The sequence below is a fragment of the Hyla sarda genome, chromosome 4 (genome assembly GCF_029499605.1).
Source record: "Hyla sarda isolate aHylSar1 chromosome 4, aHylSar1.hap1, whole genome shotgun sequence".
NCBI lineage: Eukaryota > Metazoa > Chordata > Amphibia > Anura > Hylidae > Hyla > Hyla sarda.
The window spans coordinates 153,218,801-153,234,630 of NC_079192.1; the positions used below are offsets into that span (position 1 = coordinate 153,218,801).

At 44.4% G+C, this 15,830-nt stretch overlaps 1 protein-coding gene across 3 annotated transcripts in view; it reads right to left on the reverse strand.

Annotated features, from left to right (window-relative positions):
- Positions 1-15,830, reverse strand: part of ADAM10 (ADAM metallopeptidase domain 10) — a 204,777-nt gene that overhangs the window by 46,274 nt on the left and 142,673 nt on the right. The window lies entirely within an intron of this gene.

Here is a 15,830-nt window from a genome sequence, read left to right on the forward strand (position 1 = left end):
GCATCATTTGGGGGGCATATTTTTTGTACATCACTTCTGATAGTCTAGAAATGCACCCTATATTTTATTTAGCTGCTTGTCCCCCGCTTTGGCCATATATGGTTCCTTGGCCGCGTGGTAGGACTCAGAAGGAGAGGAGCGCCATTTGGCTTTCAGGGCAGAACAGTACCCCCACCCCCACAAGTGACCCCATTTATATACCACACCCCTACAAGTTATTGGCTGGACCAGGGACCACTCTGATTGGTCCTTGGTCGGCTGGCAGTATAACGCGTCTGTCTGTGACAGTTAAGGCTCCTGATGGATATATCCGCCATGTTGTGGGAATAAGCACCCGCTCATGGCGAATATATCCATCACTGCTGCGGCTGGGTAGCTCAGTGTGTCCGCTCATGACTGCTGGCGGAAAATCCGCCGCTATGAGTGGACGCACAAAGCTACCCAGCCGCAGCAGCGAGCTCATTACCGTGACTGCTGCATAATGTGTAGGATCACATGGTGGACATCCGCAGCATATTACATGCTGGGGATGTCCGCCAATGCGATCCTACACATTATGCATTTTTTAAAATTAGATTCACTTAATAAATGTATTTTTAATATATATATATATATATATATATATATATATATATATATATATATATATATATATATATATATATATATATATATATATATTAAAAATACATTTATTAAGTGAATCTAATTTTAAAAAATGCATAATGTGTAGGATCGCATTTTTTTTTAATTTATTTATTTATTTTACACTTTTATTACATTTTTATTTATTTTTACACTTTTTAATGCTTTGGAATACTTAGTATTCCAAAGCATTGCAGTTATATGCTGCCTGCCAGTTTTCACTAGCAGGCAGCATATTAGGACGTGCCTCTGGCACGTCCTTTCAGGCAATACCCAGGGCAGACCTGGGGGTCTTTGTAGGACCCCCGGCTGCCCAGGTATGCAGCAGCACCCCGCGATCGCGCTGCGGGTGCTGCAGAGGAGACAGAGGGAGCCCCCTCCCTCTGTCAGAACTCCTTACAGCGCGCGGTCACTTCTGACCGCGGCTGTAAGGGTTAAACTGCCGGGAGTGAAGTGAACTTCACTCCCGGCAGTGCGGCAGGTCCCAGGCCAGCCGCGTATTACACACAGCACCCCGCGATCGCGATGCAGGGTGCTGCAGGAGTGATAGAGGGAGCTAACTCCCTCTGTCATAACACTTACAGCCCGCGGTCACTTCCAACCGCGGCTGTAAGGGTTAAAACTGCCGGGACCGAAGTTTACTTCGGTCCTGGCAGTGCAGCAGGGTCCCGGCTGTGTGATACAGCAGAGTCCCTGCCGCGATCTCTTGGGTGCACTGGGTTAAAGAGCTCTGCAGCCTTCGTCATCATCCAGACCCCCCCCCCCCTCTTGTTTTTTACTCACCTCCCCTCGGTGGGAAGGAAGGGTGAAGCTGGTCCGGGCCACCTATGCTGCAGGGACCGTCCGGTGGGGAGGGTTAGTCGTTCCGGGCTGTCCGCAGGTTGAAGGCCACTGCGGCCTTCGTCATCATCCAGACCCCCCCCCCCCCCCCCCCGAGTTTTCTACTCGCGACTCCTCGGTGGGAAGGAAGGGTGAGCTGGTCCGGGCCATCTATGCTGCAGGGACCGTCCGGTGGGGAGGGTTAGTTGTTCCGGGCTGTACATTTTCACCAGAGGGACCCTCTTCTCCGCGCTCGGGGCCTGTCCCGGACTAGTGATGTTGCCTTGACGACGACGCACAGTGACGTTCATGCGCGTCCCTGTGCGTCGTCGTCAAGGCAACGTCACTAGTCCAGGGCAGGCCCGGAGCGCGGAGAAGAGGGTCCCTCTGGTGAAAATGTACAGCCCGGAACAACTAACCCTCCCCACCGGACGGTCCCTGCAGCATAGATGGCCCGGACCAGCTCACCCTTCCTTCCCACCGAGGGGTCGCGAGTAGAAAACTAAAGGGGGGGGGGGGGTCTGGATGATGACGAAGGCCGCAGTGGCCTTCAACCTGCGGACAGCCCGGAACGACTAACCCTCCCCACCGGACGGTCCCTGCAGCATAGATGGCCCGGACCAGCTCACCCTTCCTTCCCACCGAGGGGACGCGAGTAGATAACTAAAGGGGGGGGGGGGGTCTGGATGATGACGAAGGCCGCAGTGCCCTTCAACCTGCGGACCTCCAGAGGTTTCAAAACTACAACTCCCAGCAGGCCCAGACAGCCGATGGCTGTCCGGGCATGCTGGGAGTCGTAGTTTTGCAACATCTGGAGGTCCGCAGGTTGAAGACCACTGAGAAGGGATTGACAGGTGGAGAGTTCACTCGGGTATAAGCCGAGGGGGGGCGTTTACAGCACGAAAAATTGTGCTGAAAAACTCGGCTTATACTCGAGTATATATGATCATGTATAAAGTAGACAAAGGCGCACAGGATAAAGAGTCTGCTGGGGTATATTGTACTAAATGGGAAGGAACGTTCAACAAATGTAAAAATGTTAACTGGAGCTATGTGTAATGTACAGCTCCTGCTATAAGATTCAGAGACCTAAGTCTCACATTTTTCTTTTCAATCCATTATTTCATTTCAAAACACTTTACATACATATGGTTTGGAAAAACAAACCAACATGACAAACATTCAAGCATTGCAGGTTCAATCTTAAGTATAGGAGGAAAAATAATCAAAAACTATTTCCGAGAACATTATGGAAGTTTGACAGACTGTTTCAAATTTACAGGATTCCCCTCTATTATTTACTAGGGGGATTCACAGATTTACAAGTCAGGAAAGTTTTCTGACCAGCTATTTCTAGGTGGAAATTTCCAGCCATTTATTTACAGGATTTTCTCTTAATTCAATAGTAAATAGGCCGGGTTATAAAACCATGCCACCAAATGTGCGGAATGTCTGCCCAGAAAACACGGGCAGACACTTGAAAGTTCTGGCGGGCACAAGGACTACACTATGCACACTCTCATAGACGGCAATGCATTTCAGAGCAAAATCCACAGAAAGAATAGAAAGGTCTATTCTTTCTGTAGACCCTGGAATCGGGATTTCCATGGCAGAAACATCCGACGCAGAAATTCTACAGTGCGCACAGTGTGGGTGAAACCTATTGAAAATAATGGCACTCTGCTGCAGCAGATTTGCATGTGGAATATACCGGATTATCCTGTTGCAGCAGATGTACGTGCAGAATATACTGGCAGAATTCCGCACGGACATTCCGCCATGTGAGCATACACTCACCCTCTCCAGCAGTACTAGTGGGCCTTTCCTTGTTCACTACCAATCATAGCAGCAGGAAGTTACTCCTAGGCCATCCCTTCCCCCATAGCAGTCATTGTAAAACATTCTCCTACATGGTCCCGCAATGTGCTCTTTGCTTTCAAGAAGCTATATACTGTACAAATGGCTTCCTACCTGCATTTGCCGCTGCTACCAGAGACCGATGTAAGAGGAGCCAACCATGTCATTATATGACACTGGCTATTCCTGTGATGGTTGTCAACACACACAAAAAGTTAGAAACAAAATAAAACACACACATATACAGTGAAAGGACCGGGGGCAAATTAGTGGAAGGAGTGTACATATGACCCAGGTTCCTGTCTTACAGGAACGTGAATTAACCTTCCCCATTTGTCCTCTCCTGGTATTTGGGATGGATGTGTCTAGTTCACCTACAATGGTGAGTTGTGTTATAGAAGGACAGACAGCTCAAAAGTAGTTGGCGCTCTTCTCCTGAGAAAAAGCTCCATGTGAGTAACTACCGTATTTTTCGCCCTATAGGACGCATCGGCATATAAGACGCACCCAATTTTAAAGGTGCAAAATCTAGAAAAAAAAAAAAAAGATTCTGAACCCAACAGTGATCTTCAACCTGCGGACCTCCAGATGTTGCAAAACTACAACTCCCAGCATGCCCGGACAGCCAACGGCTGTCCGGGCATGCTGGGAGTTGTAGTTCTGCAACATCTGGAGGTCCGCCAACGGCTGTCCGGGCATGCTGGGAGTTGTAGTTTTGCAACATCTGGAGGTCCGCCAACGGCTGTCCGGGCATGCTGGGAGTTGTAGTTTTGCAACATCTGGAGGTCCGCAGATTAAAGACCACTGGTATAGGAAGTAATACTCACGTGTCCCCGCCGCTCCGGACCAGTCACCGCTGCCCTGGATGTCGCTCCATCGCTGTCGCCGTGTCCCCGACGCTCCGGACGTCTTCTTCCCACGCTCTCTGTCGCCGTCATCACGTCGCTACGCACGCCGCTCCTATTGGATGACGGGACGGCATGCGTGACGACGGCGAAGGAGAGCGCCGGCCATGCAGGAGATCCCAGCACGGAGCAGACACAGAGGAGGCAGGTAAGGTCCCTCCCGGTGTCATGTAAGCTGTTCGGGACGCCACGATTTCACCGCAGCGGTCCCCAACAGCCTGACTGAGCAGCCAGGTAAGTGTCACTTTCGCTTCAGACGTGGCGGTCAGCTTTGATCGCCGCTTCTGAAGGGTTAATACAGGGCATCACCGCGATCGTGATGTCCTGTATTAGCCGCGGGTAGAAAAAGTGTGTCTTATACGGCGAAAATTACGGTAAGTGTTGGATGCTTTGTTTGTGGGATCAGCTTGGGATAGTTAACTGTCTTGTACATAGTCTGTGGCCAGACGGCCTAAGTTTTGGTTTTATCTTGTTTTATTTTCCTGTTTTGGAAGAAAATAAAACTGATGCAGACTGTTGCACCCTACTTGCTGGAGTGAACTGTATGTGGGTGCTAATCCTGTTAATATATATTTATTACACTCAGTCACACACATGTATTTATTCACAGGAGGGAATTTAGTCTCCTGGCAGATGCTTGTCAAAGTTTTCCCCTTATCAAGCTAGGCACCACCCATCAGGTTCAACACCACAAAGGCTATGTCTGTAAGCGCACATTATCTCTGTTCTCCGCTATGTAAAGAACAAAACCAGAGGTTGAGTCATCAGCGTATTACCACTTACACACACCACACGCTGGGAAAACAGATCAGTTGACCTGGGAGACATCATTATTATTAGCTCTAATTGGACTGCTATCCCTCCTATCCATCCTGTCATGGCAACAGCTGATTCTTCTTTTAGCAGACATCTAAAAAGTGCACCCTTCAGGTGCTGAAATGTACATTTACATTCATATGGCCTTTATCCTCCACAACGATTTTGGCAGAACCTTTGGTCACACCAATATTGTAGCACAGTCTTAGCCTGGAGGCTACGTTTCTACATTGTATTTTTCTGTCTGAAGAGTACAATGCAGAATACGTCACAGAAATCGGAGATACACTGATCGTTTTCTGCCTAATGCCACTGTTATGGTCACTTTTCTGTGATATGAATTTCTAATCTAGGTGGAAAAAAAAATAGGGAAGATAAGCATCTTAGGTTATGTACAGATGTGTTACAGAAACTTACTATTAGAATTGAGTTGTTTCTGCACCATGTGCATGGACTTGTTAACCCTATTAAATGAACAGTATAGCTGCAGCTATGTGTGTAACAAGTCTGCCACATGTAAAAAAATACCCCAAGTAAATTGGTTATAGGGCGGTTACAACGTACAGATAGTGGACACTAAAAGAACTGCGGCGTGCCCCCTGCAATCAGACTTCATATCCCCTATCCTTTGGATAGGGGATAAGAGGTCTTTGGCTGGAATTCCCCTTTAAGCCACATTTACATATTAAAATGGATTGCCGAGAGGCTGAATTTCTAAATATGCATAGATTATATACAGAGGAAAGAACTACTACTTATATGCATCTTGGAGTAGAAAAAAAACGTTGATTTATTACTAGTGGGGGAAAAAGGGTAAATATAGCAGGCGATCAATGCAATGTTCTGTAAATCAGGGTGATAGTGGATGGGAATTGTTTCTTTTCAGGGCTGTTAGGTTTATCATGCAGTACAATTCCTGATTTTAGAATGCTTTTAACATTTAAAAAAGTTAAAACACTTTTTTAAATTAAAAAAATGTTTTTGCTTGCAGTTATGGGTACAAACATTTTGAAGCAAGATTTTTTTTTTTTTTTTAAGCAGAGTAATAAAAACTTTAAAATTCAGAGTATTTTTCAGATGACTCCATGAAGGAAAAATTTGCCAAACCTTTATTTTAAAAACACCCAGTCCCAAGTAGTGATTTTTTTCATTTCTATCAAGACTGACATATGGAGTGATTTTTTAAATTGATTTTTCAGAGACTCTAAGGAGAACTTTATAAATTACCAACATTCTTTACGCCAGTCTAAATTAAGAGACAACTGCAAGCAAAATGTATAAAGAAAACCCATCTATTAAATGTGGTGCATTTTTTACTGTATTTGTGCGCCACATGTAGATTTCTGGCATAACCTGTATTAATTTCTAGTGTATCTTTTAAAAAGTAGTCAAATAAAGCAAAACACATACATACACATTAACCCCTTAAGGACGCAGCCCTTTTTCACCTTAAGGACTGAGCCCTTTTTCGCAATTATGACCACCGTCACTTTACAAATTAATAACGCGAAAATGCTTTTACCGAATATTCTGATTCTGAGATTGTTTTTTCGTGACATATTCTACTTTATTTTGGTGGTAAATTTTCTACGTTAATTGCATCCTTTTTTGGTGAAAAATCCCAAAATTTCATGAAAATGTAGAAAATTTTGCATTTTTCTAACTTTGAAGCTCTCTAATTGTAAGGAAAATGGATATTCCCAATAAATTTTATTTTTCTTCACAAACACAATGAGGGACATTTATCAATGTTTGCTTATGTATTCTTTTTTTTAGTAATTTTTTCCTTACTTTTTTTTGCTTATGTGTGACTTATTTATCAACTGGTTTCAGCCTGTTGATAATTTCTCCTTTTTTACTTTGGTAGTAGCTTTTTGTGCTTCATGTTTGAGCTGGAGTAAATTTAGTAAATTTTTAACCCTGTTGCGACTTTTTTTTGCGCAGCTGCGACTGTCGCAGTTAATACCTGACTACCCGTAGTCCATTTTAAAATGATTACTACATAGTTAATTTTTGGAAAACTTGCTTTTCTCGCTTTCCAGTCAAAATGTCGCACAAAAAAATCGCGCAGTTGCGACAATTTTGCGACAATTATAGTAAAGAAAACCTGACTAAACCCGTTGATAAATGTCCATAAATATGTCCACTTTATGTTGGCATCATAAAATGGACATATTTCAAGTATTTCAAGGCTTCAAAGTAGAGCAGCAATTTTAAAAAATGTCATGAAAATTGCTAAATCTGAAGGGACAGATGTTACAGAACTACAACTCCCAGCATGCCTGGGCAGTCGAGGCATGCTGAGAGTTGTAGTTTGGCAACATCTGGAGGGTTACTGTTTGGGCACCACTGTAACAGTAGTCTCTAAACTGTGACCCTCCAGATGTTGCAAAACTACAACTCCCAGCATGCCCAGACAGCCTTTGGCTGTCTGGGCATGCTGGGAGTTGCAGTTTGGCCCCCCTAGTGGTTGCCACAGTAAAGATCGATTTACTTTCACTTTCAATTCCCCTACCCCCCCCCCCCCCCCCACTGCCGATTCCCTACCTGATCAGGATCCTGCAGGCTCCAGCGAAGATCCCAGGTCCCCAGGCATCTTCTCCTGCAGGTACGGCCTCCATCTTCTTCCCAGAGCCCCTCGACATCCAGGGGCGGGCAGAACGGGGGGTTGCCATGGCAACCCCCTGTCCTGCGCTGCCATTGGTCAGAGAACTCCGTTCTGAGTAATGGCAGGGGATAGGAGTAGATCGCAGCTTTGCGATCTCGCTCCAATCCTTAAGGCTGATCGGGGCTGTTGCTGACAACTCCGATCAGCCCTATTTTCCAGGTGATCGGGTCACCAGAGACCCAGTCAGCCCGGAATTGGAGAAAATCGCATGTCTGAACTGACATGCGATTTTCTCCGATCGCCGACATGGGGGGGGGGGGGGGGGGGGTGAATGATTTCAGCAGGCATCCGGCTCCGGTCCCCAACCATTTCCCACGGGCGTATGGATACGCCCTCAGTCCTTAAGGACATATATATATATATATATATATATATATATACACACACACACACACCTATCAGGTATCCTTTTAAAGGGGTACTCCTCTGCTTAGCGTTTGGAACAACTGTTCCGAACGCTGGAGCTGGCACAAGGAACTAATGACATCATAGCCCAGACACGGCTCCAGCATTGGGAGCAGTTTGTTCAAAACGCTGAGCAGCAGAGTACCCCTTTAATCATATGGACCTATAAATTTTAGATAATGTGTAATTTCTACTGAAAAATGCACTGCGTAGAAACAGAAGCCCACAAAAGTTGCAGAATGCTTGGGAAGGGGTGGAAGGGTTTCAATTTTGCCCTACACATTATTTGGGGGATTTTACCATAGATTTTGTGGTAATTAAATGAGTGATTTCATTACAAGGTACAATTGGTGGTGCAAAAAAATAAGCCCTCATATGTGTCTGTATGTGGAAAATTGTAAGCGTTATGGCTATTATAAAAGTGAGGAAAGAAAGGAAAGTGCAAAAATGAAAAATCCATGGGACGGTCCGGATTTGAAAAACTTTCTGAATGTTACAAAAACCAAATATGGTTTTTATAACATTGCACTGAATGCAAAACACATTGGGGGAGATTTATCAAAACCTGTGCAGAGGAAGAGTGGTGCAGTTGTCCATAGCAACCAATCAGATTGCTTCTTTCATTTTCCACAGGCCTCTAAAGAGGCCTGTGGAAAATGAAAGAAGCAATCTGATTGGTTGCTATGGGCAACTGCACCACTCTTCCTCTGCACAGATTTTGATAAATCTCCCCCATTGAGCATTAAAATACATACAGTTGCGTTTGTTTTTTCTTTCCCGTTTAGAGAAACCTAAAACGGATACGGCTACCAACTGTCATAAATATGATGTGAATGGATGTGAATGTAGCCATTTAAGGTTATAATTAAATAAATTTAAAAGAAAAAAAGTGCCAAAATTGCACCCAGGAGAATTTTATTAATAAAAGAACTGAAGCAACAGTAAGACTGTAAAGCTTACATAACAAATTCAGTTTGCATTCTTTGCAGACAGTAACCAAAAGAGCAAGTATGAATTGAGAGCAATTTACCTCCTAAGGTGGAATTTTCCTACCACAAAAAGAATCATACAAAAGATAGCTGGAGAACAAGACAAGTACCATTAATCTGATATCAAATGCAGCATGCCAGCACTGACAATTACCTTTGGTTTATCTGCTCACATCAAACAGAGGTCCTTCAAGCCCCCATAATGTCATTTTAACTTGTGAAGCAATACAAGCTGCTCATGTACCAGAGGCTCTTAACTACCATGCAGGAGGCCTAGACAGAGACCGGAAAGGAAGATATTCACTATGTAATGTGCAATTTATTTTTGCCTTTTTCTACTGTTCCTTACAGTCAGAGAACTACTGCACCGCTATGAAGGGTCTATTTGCTCGGTATGAAATACATATGCTTTAGTCCCTAGGTATAGATTCAGTGTTTTTGTTTGTTTTTTTATAAAATAAATAAATGGGCAGCCTCTAACTATTTTGCCTTTTCATTCATAAGTGTATAGGTGTACATATGCATTTGTTGTGTATTTAAAATTTTCTGGATACAAGGTTCAGAATCCTTTTACCAGCCTCTGCTCACCATGTTGCCAAAATGTAGTCACTAGCCAACTACACTGCTCCAAAAAATAAAAAGGAACACTTAAACAACACAGGAAGCAGCACTGATTGACAATCCATTTCACATGCTGTTGTGCAAATGGAACAGACAACAGGTGGAAATGATAGGCAATTAGCAAGACACCAATAAAGGAGTGGTTCTAACGGTGGTGACCACAGACCACATCTCAGTTGCTATGCTTCCTGGCTGATGTTTTGGTCACTTGAATGCTGGCGGTGCTTTCACTCTAGTGGTAGCATGAGACGGAGTCTACAACCCACACAAGTGACTCAGGTAGTGCAGCTCATCCAGGATGGCACATCGATGCGAGCTGTGGCAAGAAGGTTTGCTGTGTCTGTCAGCGTAGTGTCCAGAGCATGGAGGCGCTACCAGGAGACAGGGAAGTACATCAGGAGATGTGGAGGAGGCTGTAGGAGGGCAACAACCCAGCAGCAGGTCCGCTACCTCCGCCTTTGTGCAAGGAGGAGCAGGAGGAGCACTGCCAGAGCCCTGCAAAATGACCTCCAGCAGGCAAGAAATGTGCATGTGTCCAATCAAATGGTCAGAAACAGACTCCATGAGGGCCTAACGTACACAGGTGGGGGTTGTGCTTACACAGCCCAACACAGTGCAGGACGTTTGTCATTAGCCAGAGAACACCAAGATTGGTAAATTCGCCACTGGTGCCCTGTGCTCTTCACAGATGAAAGCAGGTTCACACTGAGCACATATGACAGAAGTGACAGAGTCTGGAGACGCCATACAGAACGTTCTGCTGCCTGCAACATCCACCAGCATGACCGGTTTGGCAGTGGGTCAGTAATTGTGTGCAGTTGCATATCTTTGGGGGGGCTGCACAGCCCTCTATGTGCTTGCCAGAGGTAGTCTGACTGCCATTAGGTACAGAGATGAGATCCTTAAAGGGGTACTCCTGTGGAAAAAAATTTTTATCAACTGGTGCCAGAAAGTTAAACAGATTTGTGAATTACTTTTCTTAAAAAATCTTTAATCCTTCCAATAAATTTTATGGGCTGTATACTACAGAGGAAATGCTTTGATTTTGGATTTCTCTGATGTCACAACCACAGTGCTCTTTGCTGACCTCTGCTGCCAATTTTAGGAACTGTCCAGAGCAGCATATGTTTGCTATGGGGGTTTTCTTCTGCTCTGAACAGTTCAAAAAATGGACAGCAGAGGTCAGTAGAGAGCACTGTGGTCGTGAAATCAGAGAAATCCCAAAAGAAAAGCATTTCTTCTGTAGTATATAGCCCCTAAAAAGTACTGGAAGGATTAAGATTTTTTTTTTTTTAATAGAAGTAATTTACAAAATCTGTTTAACCTTCTGGCACCAGTTGATTTAAAAAAATAAATAAATAAAACACCCACAGGAGTACCCCTTTAAGCCCCTTGTGAGACCATATGCTGGTGCAGTTGACCCTGGGTTCCTCCTAATGCAGGACAATGCTAGACCTCACTTGTCTGGAGTGTGTCAGCAGTTCCTGCAAGAGGAAGGCATTGATGCTATGGACTGGCCCGCCCATTCTCCAGACCTGAATCCGATTGAGCACATCTAGGACATCATGTCTCGCTCCATCCACCAACGCTGCGTTGCACCACAGTCCAGTAGTTGGAGGATGCTTTAGTCTAGGTCTGAGAGGACATCCCTCAGGAGACATCCACCACCTCACTAGGAGCATGCCCAGGCATTGTAGGGAGGTCATACGGGCACGTGGAGGCCACACACACTACTGAGCCTTATTTTGACTTGTTTTAAGGACATTACAGCAAAGTTTGTCCAGCCTGTAGTGTGGTTTTCCACTTTGATTCTGAGTGTGACTCCATATCCAGACCTCCATGGGTTGATAAATTTGATTTCCATTGATAATTTGTGTGATTTTGTTGTCAGCACATTCAACTATGTAAAGACGAAAGTAATTCATACGATTAGTTCACTGTTATCTTAGTGTTCCCTTCATTTTTTTTTTTAGCAGTGTATTAAAGTTAATCCACCCGTATTGACATGAATGTGTGTGTGTGTGTGTGTGTGTGTGTTATGTATGTAATTATGCATGTACACCAGTGTTTCAAAACCAGGGTGTCTCCAGGTGTTGCAAAACTACAACTCTGAGCATGTCTGGACAGCCAAAGGCTGCCCAGGCATGTTGGGAGATGTAGTTTTGCAACATCTGGAGGTACCCTGGTGTACACACACACAAATTGCATTTCATAGAGAAATTTTCCAAAAATTATATTAAATGGGTAAAAAGAACCAGGAGGGATCAACTACAAAATTTTATTTCTGGAATATTAAATCCCAAACCATCTGGTAACACACGTGCACTTACACATTTCATGCACCAACTGCATTTATACAGTGTCTATTAGAGAGGCAGTAGCATGTGTCGGAAAGGCCTAGGTGTTCATGTTTGTTAATAAGTGATTCTAGAGGGCGTGGCCTGGCAGCCGAAGCGGATGGTCGCATGTTAGGAGAGCTCCGCTACAGATCCAGGTAAAGCGACCTTTACACAGCCGGTCACTTCTTAAAAAAACACTGATAAACACTCCTCAACTCCTGCCTGACATGCCCGTCTGCCGCAAGAAGCCGGTAAGGCACAGTTCCCTGGCTAAATTCAGTATCAAGCCGCTAGATGCCCCGCTCCAAGATGGCACCGGCCGTGCTTACACCACTCCACCTCGGGAACAACACCAGCAGCACAGCACAAAGAGCGGCTCTCCCAGACCATCACTCACTGCTGACTGCCTCTCAGCTACCCGCTCAGCAGACGAGAGACCTGAGACCCCAGCATCTATGAGGCAGAAGATCCAACTGCTCCTTGCCTGGAGCGTTATGAAAGATACCCAGCTGGCTCCCCTTCCCTGAGCCCTGCAAAACAAGGACAAGGACTGGTCTACCGCATGAATCTTCGGCTGGTGAATTTACTAATTGCCTGCTTCAGTGGCGGGCTCTGGTCGTGTGCCCACGTCAGAGTGGACTCAGACCCCCACCCACCTGAGGATGTCTCCTCTGAAGATAAGACATCCTTTTCCCTACTGTCTTTGACACTGTTTTCTAGTATACTTTGTGCACCAGAGAATTAATAATGAAGAAGCGCCAACATAAGTACTAAACAGTAACCACTCTGTATAAGTATGACAGATGCACGCTGGCTGGGATGTGCGTTCTGTCCCACCGTATCCAGGCATGTGGAATTCCTGTCGCCCAGTTCCGTGCGCCGGGCAGGTGAATTTTTCTGGTCCTTGGCCCTGCTTCGGGCAAGCAGGGCCGGACCTGACAAGCACAGCGGTGCTCAGCAGTCTGTATGGAGTGGGCTCCCGACTCCTGCCCGCTCCATACTCTGCAGTCCCCAGCTGTTTTCAGTAGCTGGGGGCCGCTGCTAATAGCTGCGCCTGGCTATTAACCCTTTAGATCGCTGTTGTCAAACCTGAGAGCGGCAGCTAAAGGGACATGTGAATGCTCCCTGGTGGGCTAGTGGGGCTGGTCGCCCGACCCAACACCCCCACTAAAAGCCCGTAACCCAATCCCCCCCCCCCCCCCCCCTATGGACCTTCATTGATCTGTATGAGGAATCTAATGATTCCTCCTAAAAGTCCCTTAAGGGACTAATAAAGTGTTAAAAGTTTTTTTTTTCTTTTTTTTTATTAAAAAGTTTAAAAGACACACATAAACTCCTTCCCTATTAAAAGTTCAAATCACCCCCTTTTCCTATATATAAAACATATAAATCTAAAAAAAAAAAAAACATATCTGGTATCGCTGCGTGCATAATTGTACAAATTATTAAAATATAACTTTATGTATCCCGTATGGTAAATGACAAAAGAAGAAAAAAAAAAAATGACAAAAGAAGAAGAAAAAAAAACAGGATTGCAATTTTTATATCCCAGAAAAAAAAAAGTTAAAAGCGATTAAAAGTCAGATCAATATTAAAATGGTGCAGATACAAACAAAAGATTATGGTGCAATAAATTAGCCCTCATACAGCCCTGTATGCAGGGGGGGGGGCGGGATTAAAAAAAAGCTACAGGGGTCAGAAAATGACAATTAAAAACATCTAAAAAAGTTCTGAATGCTTTTTAAATTAGTAAAACATGATGGAAATTATACAAATTTGGTATTGCTGTAATCAGGCCGGCCTAAAGTATCAAAATAACATGTTAGCTTAACCTCAAGGTTAATGGCGTAGAAAAGAAAACCACCAGATATGCTAAATTATCCTTTACTATTTAAACTTCACTTCCAATATTTTTGTTTCGGAGCATATGTTATGGAGAAATGAAAAAGGTAGTTAGTTATGACTGTTATAGGGGGTGGAGGAAAAAACAAGAGTGTAAAAGCGAAAATTGGCTGGACAAGTGGTTTGTCACAAGTATATTTTGCTCTGTTTTACTCCAGTGGACAAGTAGTTTTTTTTTTTTTTGTTTTTTTATTAAATTTCCACACCTCTGCGTATTATAGGTCATGCTACTTTTCACTGCATCTCATGATTTTTAAAAATGGTCATAACTATTGCTAGCCTTAATGTAAATGGACTGAACATTCCTCAAACGCTCAGTCTCTAAGGTGCGACATTCTTTGCACCCAAGAGACTCCCCACCTCTCCAAGGATGCTGCTCGTTCACATCATCCTGCTTTCTCACATATCCATCATTCACATTACAGCACAAAGTCTAAACGGGTTGCCATCGGCATCAAAAACTCAGTTGCTTTCACTTTTCAAGAATGTGTATCAAAACCCCAATGGAAGGAATGTGATCCTTCGGTGTACTGTCAATGCCACGCGTCTCACCATAGTGTCAGTGTACGCTCCAAATGTAGGTCAATTTTGCTTCTTGGGGCTCCTTGGTCATCTGTGGGGACTTCAACACCCTATCTGATGCTGCTCTTGGAATACTTGTGAGAAAAAAGACCAATGGATCCAGGCGCTGCTCTATCCAGGTATACACAGGATGCAGGTAAGTGTTCTTAATAAAGCAATTTTATTGAACACAAAACAACAAAAGGATCATGACGCGTTTCGGGGTAAATTCCCCTTCCTCAGATGATCCTGAGGATCATCTGAGGAAGGGGAATTTACCCCGAAACGCGTCATGATCCTTTTGTTTTGTGTTCAATAAAATTGCTTTATTAAGAACACTTACCTGCATCCTGTGTATACCTGGATAGAGCAGCGCCTGGATCCATTGGTCTTTTTTCTCACAAGTATTCCAGTTTCTACAGGGCGTTGACACGCTCCTGTGACCATCAGGCTCGGCAGCTCATCCAACTCTATCTGGTACCCCAATCAAGGGGTGATATGCGCAATTCTTCTACTTTAAGGTGAGCGGCCACCCTGACTTAAGTCCTGGGTGTACATTCAGCATACTTTTTGGTTCCCTCACCTGCCAAGGGTAATACACGAGGCGCTGCCTCCCGGTTGTCTTTTTTGTCTTTATTTCTTTGATGCTGCTCTTGACTGTACTTCCTCCTCTTTCTTTTCTTCTGCTACTCTTTCCCCTTAATTACTAGAAGAGGACTTATACAACATTTGGAGGATACAACACACAACAGAAAGAGACTTTACTTTTCATTCAGGAGTGCATAATACATAGTCTTGCATAGATACGTTCCTGATAGATAGGTCCCTCTTTGCTAATTCATTGAAAACCACAATATAACGGGAGAAAAAAATTGACACCTTGTCTGCCTTACGTTTAGCGGAGGACTCCAATACATCTTCTCCCTCTACGGACACAGCTGCTAACATAGCTGCTCTCCGTCGCAACTTACACTGCCTCTTGCTATCCGCATATGAAAAGTCATATAGACTGACTGAAGAAATGCCAACTAAAATCCTGTATTCCATATTTGATGCACCCTCACACAAATGTTAAATTGTACACCCCAGATGATATTGCAAACAGCTTTCAGGCCTTCTATTCTTGGCTTTAAAATTTAAGTGAAACTATTACCTCCCCAACGGATCTCACTTCTGCTTACCTTACTCGCCTCAACCTCCCACGTCTGTCTGCCCCCAAACTGGCCTCCCTAAATAAAGAGATTACTTGTGATGAAGTCCTGCAGGTCATCAAGTCCGTCCCCCGACAAAGCGCCTGGTCCCG